Source organism: Oncorhynchus clarkii, chromosome 2, assembly GCF_045791955.1.
Source record: "Oncorhynchus clarkii lewisi isolate Uvic-CL-2024 chromosome 2, UVic_Ocla_1.0, whole genome shotgun sequence".
Taxonomy (NCBI): domain Eukaryota; kingdom Metazoa; phylum Chordata; class Actinopteri; order Salmoniformes; family Salmonidae; genus Oncorhynchus; species Oncorhynchus clarkii.
The window spans coordinates 69,653,007-69,662,853 of NC_092148.1; positions in this window are offsets into that span (position 1 = coordinate 69,653,007).

A 9,847-nucleotide genomic window follows, 5' to 3' on the forward strand; every position below is an offset into this window, starting at 1 on the left:
TAAACAGATTTCCCAAGTAGCATTCATCCAAAACCCTGACTCCAACCAAAAACGAGTCTAGTGTTTTCCTATTTTCCCAACATATCTTTACTTATCGTTTCCCTTTTTCTTCAACACTGTAACCCACTCACTCACTTTCTGTACTATTAGCTTCACCAGACTCACCAGCAGTTTCAAACAAAACCTCAGTTTCCGTCAATGAACGTCTACGTCACTTTTATGCTGGCCACTAAATGGGTTGAGAGTTTTGGCTAACCTTACCGGCTAACCTTACCGGCTAACCTTACCAGCTAATAGTGTTCCTTCAGTCCTATGTTCCCTCAGTACCCACTGAACCAATTTCAATAACAATTGGCACAAATGCTTATTGTCCAAATCATTTTGTATTGTAATAAAATTTTGGCCTTGTTTGGGGACGGGAATCACTAGAATTATACCCAATGTGCTTTGCAAGTGTTCATTTTCACATAACATTTTGGTCATTTAGCAGACAATCTTTATCACTCCTTTAATGGCATCAGACGTCTGACACCAATGCAGTGAATTTGAGTTGATAGGGGGTCACAAAATGTTGAGCCAGTATAGGAAAGTATTTAGTATTTTGAAATTGTGTAACTTACTTACTTACTCAATCATTGCATTGTAGTTCAGGCCAGGGAGATAAAAATGACAAAATTCTCAAAAGTAATTGAAATACGCATTTCAAGAATATGTATCAGAAATACTACCCATCTTTGTTCCATCATGCAACAACAATGGCTCAACTAACCAAAAGACATACATCGTGGGTGTCAACATATAAGCTATGTAAGATATTTGTTTCCTGACTCCTGGTTTATAACATAGAACTGAGAGAACATAGAACTGAGGGAACATATAAGGCTGAGGGAACATAGGACTGAGGGAGGGAACATAGGGCTAAGGGAACAGGTCTGAGGAACATAGGACTGAGGGAGGGAACATAGGGCTAAGGGAACAGGTCTGAGGAACATAGGTCTAAGGGAGGGAACATAGGGCTAAGGGAACAGGTCTGAGGAACATAGGGCTGACAGAACATACTGTGGGGAGAACAAGTATTTGATACACTGCCGATTTTGCAGGTTTTCCTACTTACAAAGCATGTAGAGGTCTGTAATTTTTATCATAGGTACACTTCAACTGTGAGAGACGGAATCTAAAACAAAAATCCAGAAAATCACATTGTAAGATTTTTAAGTAATTAATTTGCATTTTATTGCATGACACAAGTATTTGATACATCAGAAAAGCAGAACTTAATATTTTGTGCAGAATCCTTTGTTTGCAATTACAGAGATCATACGTTTCCTGTAGTTCTTGACCAGGTTTGCACACACTGCAGCAGAGATTTTGGCCCACTCCTCCACTCCCCCACTCCTCCATAGGCCCCAGGGCTCAGGGAACATAGGTAACATAGGGCTGAGGGAACATAAGGAACATAGGGCTGAGTGAACGTAGGGCTGTGGGAACATACGTAGGTTGAGAGAATATAGGGCCAAGGGAACATAGGGCCCAGGGAACATAGGGCTGAGGGAAAATAGGGCCCAGAGAACATAGGGCTGTGGGAACTGAGGGAACATAGGGCCTGGGGAACATAGGGTTGGGGGAACATAGGGCCCAGGGAACATAGGGCTGAGGGAACATAGGGCCCAGAGAACATAAGACTATGGGAACTGAGGGAACATAGGGCCCAGAGAACATAGGGCTATGGAACTGAGGGAACATAGTGCTGAGAGAACATAGGGCTATGGAACTGAGGGAACATAGGGCCCAGAGAACATAGGGCTATGGAACTGAGGGAACATAGGGCCGAGAGAACATAGGGCTATGGAACTGAGGGAACATAGGGCTGAGAGAACATAGGGCTGAGGGAACATAGGGCTGAGGAAACATAGGGCCAAGGGAACATAGACATGGTCCCGTCATTGGGACAAGCCACTGTCCTCTGTAGCGCCCTTGCACACACTTTGCCATTAATTCGACCTGACACCCAGTCAATGAACTTAACAGGAAGATAAATATATTTCTGATTCAGTGGCCTGTGAGTCACCGGCTGAGAAAAGAGAACGTCAGGGTTGATTTTCTAAAGTAAAGACGAGCCTGAGCCTCAGCACCCACCGGCCTCCGGCTTGGTAGTTATTTGTTTATATATTCTTTCGGGGCCACGCTTCGCTGGTGTGGAGAGGGAGGGAGTGCACTACCTGCATTTGAATGAAGTGTGTGTGTGTGTGTGTGTGTGTGTGTGTGTGTGTGTGTGTGTGTGTGTGTGTGTGTGTGTGTGTGTGTGTGTGTGTGTGTGTGTGTGTGTGTGTGTGTGTGTGTGTGTGTGTGTGTGTGTGATAGGGTGCGCTATCTGTCGCGCTAGATGACTTCCCTGTGGTAACAGGTTGACTAATGTTATTTTTTATTGCCCGGCAAAAACGTCTGAGGCTAAGCAGAGAATAAAGGTATCCTGCATGCACAGATGTCCTCACTCAGCAGTCTTAGGACAGTGCTGGCAATGTAAGAAATATGTCTTTCTGGAAGGATATTAAAGTGGTGGGCTGCTGCTAAAAAAAATCTGACTGTATTTTAACTGGTCCTTTTTTATTATGCAGGAGTTCCACCTTTGTGTAGCCAGTACCATGCCTTAATTAGAGAATGTGTATGTGCGTGTGGTGTGTGTGTGTGTGTGTAGTTGTCAGTTAGCCTGCCTGCTGCCCAGCACCAGTGTTGTGCCTTAGGGACTCGTTGCCGTGGCACCAGCTGATTTGATTTACCATTCACTTTCACTTCTCTCTGTAGGACTGGCCTACATGTACATTCAGATCACTGTGTGTATGTGCATTGCATGAGCTTACACTGGCTCAGGAGGGAGGGAGAGAGATAGATAGAAAGAGGGAGAGAAGCAGAGAGAGGGAGGGAGAGGGTGGCCTGAGAGCGAGAACAGATTAAAAAAGACTGATTCTTTTAAAGGGTTCCTCCATGCCCCTCTGTGTCATTTTATCACCTGCTCTCTGGCCTCCTCTCTCTCTTCCCTCTCTCTCTCTCTCGCTTTCATCTGTCACTTATGTATCACACTGAGGCTATTACTTCCAACTCTGGGGGGAAGAGGGAAGTGGGAAGATGTTTGCGTGCCTGTAATGTTAAGTCCTATGATCCTAACAGACTTAATGCTGCAGAATATATTGGAAGGGTCTGATGAAGGAAGAGGGACGAGGGACGGCAGGCTCTGCTGTGCTGAAGGATAGAGAAGCCTGTTGCATTATGGAGCATCTGTGTTGAGTTTCCCCTTTCTTCTCTGTCGCTCTCTTTCTCTCTGTTTCCCTCTCTTTCCTTCTCGCTTCCTCTCTCCCTCTCTCTCTGTTTCCCTCTTTCTTTCCTTCTCGCTTCCTCTCTCCCTCTCTTTCTCTGTTTCCCTCTCTTTCTTTCCTTCTCGCTTCCTCTCTCCCTCTCTGTCTCCCTCTTTCTTTCCTTCTCGCTTCCTCTCTTTCTCTCTGTTTCCCTCTTTCTTTCCTTCTCGCTTCCTCTCTCCCTCTCTTTCTCTCTGTCTCCCTCTTTCTTTGCTTCTCGCTTCCTCTCTTTCTCTCTGTCTCCCTCTTTCTTTCCTTCTCGCTTCCTCTCTCCCTCTGTTTCTTTCCTTCTCGCTTCCTCTCTCTCTCTCTCTGTTTCCCTCTCTTTCTTTCCTTCTCGCTTCTTCTCTCCCTCTCTTTCTCTCTGTGTGTGTGTGTGTCTTCCTCGTCTGGTTTTGAGGGATCAGCAGAAGATGTGCTGTGCTGACCCAGTTCCCAGCCGTGTGTGTGTGTGTGTGTGTGTGTGTAGTGAGGTTTAAAGACTCATAGGGCTCAGGGGATGAAGCCAGACTAGACTCTTATCAGTACCTGCGCAGTGCCTACCTACACACACGCACACACATGCCCGCACATATGTGACAGGGGGGGGGGGGGTGCTGCCATGAGACAGCATCTGTTTTCATGACCTTATGGGGAGACAGGGAGAAAGAGGAGACAAGGGAGAGGGAGCTGCAGAGGTGTAGCACACATTTCAACACCCTGAGAACAACTAGAAAATGAATTCTGCCATCTAAACTCCCTCGGGACACAGTAGAGATGGGTGGGATGAGAGGGGGATGAATAAAAATGAGACTTAATCTCTAGACTGCTGCTCATACCTACAGGAGAACATCCCTACACCCCTTTCTCTCTATTTGTCCCCCTCTCTCTCTCTCTCTCTCTCACTGTGGGGTTTGAGAATAAATGTTGTGTTTTTTTTAAAGATACGCTATGGTGCCAGTGCTCATGTATTTTCCCAGTGCAATCCAGTCGTCAGTCAGTGTACAGGACTTATAATAGAGCTTATAATAACTGTCTGTGTACAGTACCTAAATATACAGATATTCAGTAGTGGAGGAACAGGAGTGACTGAGCTAGTCACAGACTGTTTCCCAAGTGAGCAGTAGAGGTCGCCACTTTATCAAACCACAGGAATTCTCTGCCTACTAGCCTTATGAGACTGATCTTCACTTCTGCTTTCATTTCAGCACCACTGCTTGAGAGGGCCATGGCAGGTGCTGTCAATAGACTTGACTGCTCCAGCACTGCTACTAATAAAATCCATAGAGATCCTATATATTATGTCATTCTATGATAAAATATACAGTGGGGCAAAAAAGTATTTAGTCAGCCACCAATTGTGCAAGTTCTCCCACTTAAAAAGATGAGAGAGGCCTGTAATTTTCATCATAGGTACACTTCAACTATGACAGACACATCACATTGTAGGATTTTTAATGAATTTATTTGCAAATTATGGTGGAAAATAAGTATTTGGTCAATAACAAAAGATTCTCAATACTTTGTTATATACCCTTTGTTGGCAATGACAGAGGTCAAACGTTTTCTGTAAGTCTTCACAAGGTTTTCACACACTGTTGCTGATATTTTGGCCCATTCCTCCATGAAGATCTCCTCTAGAGCAGTGATGTTTTGGGGCTGTTGCTGGGCAACACGGACTTTCAACTCCCTCCAAAGATTTTCTATGGGGTTGAGATCTGGAGACTGGCTAGGCTACTCCAGGACCTTGAAATGCTTCTTATGAAGCCACTCCTTCGTTGCCCGGGCGGTGTGTTTGGGATTATTGTCATACTGAAAGACCCAGCCACGTTTCATCTTCAATGCCCTTGCTGATGGCAGGAGGTTTTCGCTCAAAATCTCACGATACATGGCCCCATTCATTCTTTCCTGTACACGGATCAGTCGTCCTGGTCCCTTTGCAGTAAAACAGCCCCAAAGCATGATGTTTCCACCCCCATGCTTCATAGTAGGTATGGTGTTCTTTGGATGCAACTCAGCATTCTTTGTCCTCCAAACACGACGAGTTGAGTTTTTACCTAAAAGTTATATTTTGGTTTCATCAGACCATATGACATTCTCCCAATCTTCTTCTGGATCATCCAAATGCTCTCTAGCAAACTTCAGACAGGCCTGGACATGTACTGGCTTAAGCAGGGTGACACGTCTGGCACTGCAGGATTTGAGTCCCTGGCGGCGTAGTGTGTTACTGATGGTAGGCTTTGTTGCTTTGGTCCCAGCTCTCTGCAGGTCATTCACTAGGTCCACCTCCGTGTGGTTCTGGGATTTTTGCTCACCGTTCTTGTGATCATTTTGACCCCACGGGGTGAGATCTTGCATGGAGCCCCAGATCGAGGGAGATTATCAGTGGTCTTGTATGTCTTCCATTTCCTAATAATTGCTCCCACAGTTGATTTCTTCAAACCAAGCTGCTTACCTATTGCAGATTCAGTCTTCCCAGCCTGGTGCAGGTCTACAATTTTGTTTCTGGTGTCCTTTGACAGCTCTTTGGTCTTGGCCATAGTGGAGTTTGGAGTGTGACTGTTTGAGGTTGTGGACAGGTGTCTTTTATACTGATAACAAGTTCAAACATGTGCCATTAATACAGGTAACGAGTGGAGAACAGAGAAGCCTCTTAAAGAAGAAGTTACAGGTCTGTGAGAGCCAAAAATCTTGCTTGTTTGTAGGTGACTGTCACGCCCTGGCCTTAGTTATCTTTGTTATCTTTATTATTTTGGTTAGGTCAGGGTGTGACATGGGGGATGTATGTGTTTTGTCTTGTCTAGTGGTTTGTATTTTTATGGGGCTTGTCCCTGTCTAGGTAAATTGTATGTGTATGGTTGCCTAGATTGGTTCTCAATTAGAGGCAGCTGTCTATCGTTGTCTCTGATTGGGAACCATATTTAGGCAGCCATATTCTTTGGGTATTTTGTGGGTGATTGTTTCCTGTGTCTGTGCCACACGGGACTATTTCGTTGCCAGTTCACTTTGTTATTTTGTATACGTGTTCATGTTCAGTTTTTCACATTAAAAACCATGGACACTTACCACGCCGCATATTGGTCCGATCCTTGTTTCACCTCTTCAGAGGAAGAGGAGGAAATCTGTCGTGACAGTGACCAAATACTTATTTTCCACCATAATTTGCATATAAATCCATTAAAAATCCTACAATGTGATTATCTGTATTTTGTTTCTCATTTTGTCTGTCATAGTTGAAGTGTACCTATGATAAATTACAGGCCTCTCATCTTTTTAAGTGGGAGAACTTGCACAATTGGTGGCTGACTAAATACTTTTTTGCCCCACTGTATAATGTTCATCAATACAGCCTTCAAGCTTCTACTTAAACCAAATAGAATGGTCATGTATGTCCAATCAGATTACCGCTCTTAACCACTGCCGCCCGTCAATGAAGTCCACATGCGAGATTGTTTGTGAGCGGTAATTTGATTGACTGTAGGGACCCAAGACAAATCCCTACATGGATATACTGTATATCTGATTAAATGATTAAATACATTATTGTATTTATAAAGAACATGCAGCAGGACACACCATTATGTAAGGGATAATCAACGAGGGGTTATGCATTCTATTGAAAATAAGGGACGACATGGAAGGTGTGTTCCACGACGCACTAGCTGACTAAGAGGTCTTATTTAAAATACTCTGTATGTTGCTCTAATGTCCTTCAAAACAACTATAGTTCATTCTTACATGTTCTATGTTTGAGCTGCTTTTGAAAGCAAAAGTGAAATTGAAAACATTATTGACATTGTTGAATTAGATCTAGTAAACTTGCTAGCTACTTCAGTGGATGTTGAACACATTTTTACCATCAAATGAACACATTTTTAAATGATAGCTGTGGTATCAAATTGATAATCAACTTGGGGCTCTATGCGTTCTCTGGAACATAATGCAACTCTGCGGAAGGTCAGTTCCACTCCGCTAGCACGTCCTTGATTATCCCTTATATAATGACTAATATAGTGGCAGTAATCCCGGTGCTCCATTGCCTTGGTAACTGGCAATGGAGTCATGTAAGCACATTGTTTCTCAATAAAGAAGTTATCAGCAAAGTCATGTCTTATTTAAGATATTGCTCTAATGTCCTTCAAACAACATGTAGACCTACTCACCACTGGGCTGGTTGGGTCAAACCGTATCCCAAACAGCCTGACAAAACAGCAAAAAAAGCCCAAAGAACAACAGTAGGGCAGAGACAGTGTTTTTCTGTATATATTCACTATGGGTTTTTAAGAGTTTGGCTGAGGCCCATCTCCCAGCCCCACTAGATGTACTCACAGCAGGATTCAGGATTCCCAATTTGTGACACACGTAAGAGAGAAACCTAGAGGCCAAGTATAGACCATACAGTATATTGTGTTCCCTACAGGTTCTAGAAAAGAGCAGAAGCACTGAACTCTCCGATCAGAACCAAGTCTTACCTACAGGTTATGGAAAATGTGTTCTTTGAATGTTTCTCCAGTAGGTTTCCTCAAGGAGAAAGCCCCCCACTTATACATCAAAGATAATAAAACATAAACACTTTAGTAAATATTACAGTAATGTTCCATAAAACACAACAGTATACTACAGTCTGCAAAAACACTACAGTAATTATTATAGTATATAATATTATTTTGTTTTACTACAATAGTGAATACTATGGTAAAGTCAGCAAAAACACTACAGTGAATACTGTAATATTCCTACCAAAGTATACACTATAGTATTTTTTGTGTGGGGTTTCCTTACTCATGGCTACTTGGCTGAACTACTGAGCCAATCCTCAGTACTGAGATGTATGAGTGACCATGACCTCTCCCCAAGTCCAGCTCTGTCCTGTAATCTCATAAAACATCTCCGCCCCTTAGTGTGTGTGTATGTGCATGTGTGTCTGTTTGGGAAGGGGGGGGCAATACTGAAATGGCTTATTTAAGATACTCTCGATGTTGCTCTAATGTCCTTCAAACAACATGTAGGCCTACTCACCTCTGGGCAGGTTGGGTAGGATTCAAACTTTATCCCAAACAGCCCAATGAACAACTAAAGGGAAATCATGATGGAAGCCAACAGTAATCCTTCATAAGAGGGTGTATATATTCACTATGGTGTTTCCAGAGTTTGGCTGAGGCCCATCTCCCAGCCCCACTAGATGTACTCACAGCAGGATTCAGGAAAGCTGCTTTTTGCCAGAACATTGGATTAATCTATTATGGATTGCAGTAATAGTGGTGATGTATTCAGATATTTTCCATACATGCATGCTCCCCCAGTTTCTTCTGTCATAATCCCTCAACAAACACGCAGTATCCCCATATAGCCCCATACACAGTCTCCCCTACAGATGTAGGATCTTCATTTACAACAGGAAATGTAAATTATTATGTGGATTATAATGAATGGACATTTTTGTCCCGATTCAGGGGACAAAAATGTCATGACTTCACAAGAGTCATGACTTCACAAGAGAGCTGTTTGAACGTAAACATTTTTTTTTTTAAATCAAAATGCGTTTTTTTGGTAGAAATGCCTTCTCGAACATGTGAACTATCATGTGCCTTACTATCAAACTTGTATGCCATCTGTAAATACAAATAAAATTGTTAAATTAATGAGCCTAGTTGGTTTAGCCACAGAAAAAGGGGGCAACCTTCCCGCTAACCATGATTCGCTGAGATAATGAGTGGGCTAGACATGCCGAGAGATGAGTTTAGATTGGTCTGCCTATTGTCTACTGTCTATTGGAGCTGGTCAGTATGTCTAGGTAATTGTGTCAAACGCAGCTTTTTTTAATTTATCGCGTAGTAAAACTGCATAAACCTAATGTCAAGTTAATGTGTACTGTTAGCTAGCTAATGTTAGCTGGCTGGCTCGCTTGCTAATGTTGTGTGTATGCTCTCCACTTTCTGGAGGACCGAGTTTGAAATCAGTGGAATTCGAGTATGATAGCTAAGGCGAAAACACCAGTCTGGATTACATCTTCAAACTAAGGGCAACCATGCATGACGCGTCCAGCCATGATGTACACTGATATATTACACATTTCTAATTTTGACAGAAAGTGGTTTCATATCAAGTGTACTGTTAGCTAACTAACGTTAGCTAGCTGGGTTGCTATGTGTTTGATCTTATTCTTTGTATCTCGAGTCACATTTGCTTGACTAGTTATAGCCATAGAACCTGGTTGGTTAGCTACCTGCAGATTCATGCATGGTAGTAACGTCATGAGTTGTGATTATGGTCCATTGTTTAGTTAGCTAGCTAGCTACATGTCTTAACAAAAGACCACTCTAATTTTGACAAAGTATTTTCATTTCAAGTTGGTGTACTGTTAGATAGCTAGCTAATGTTAGCTGGCTGGCTCGCTAACTAATGTTACGTCATGCGTTGGGATTCATTGTTTACCTAGCTAGCTATGTATCTAGCTACATTTCTTAACAAAAGACTCTCGTCTTAGTGTGAAGAGCACAGAATATCTGATTGTTTTG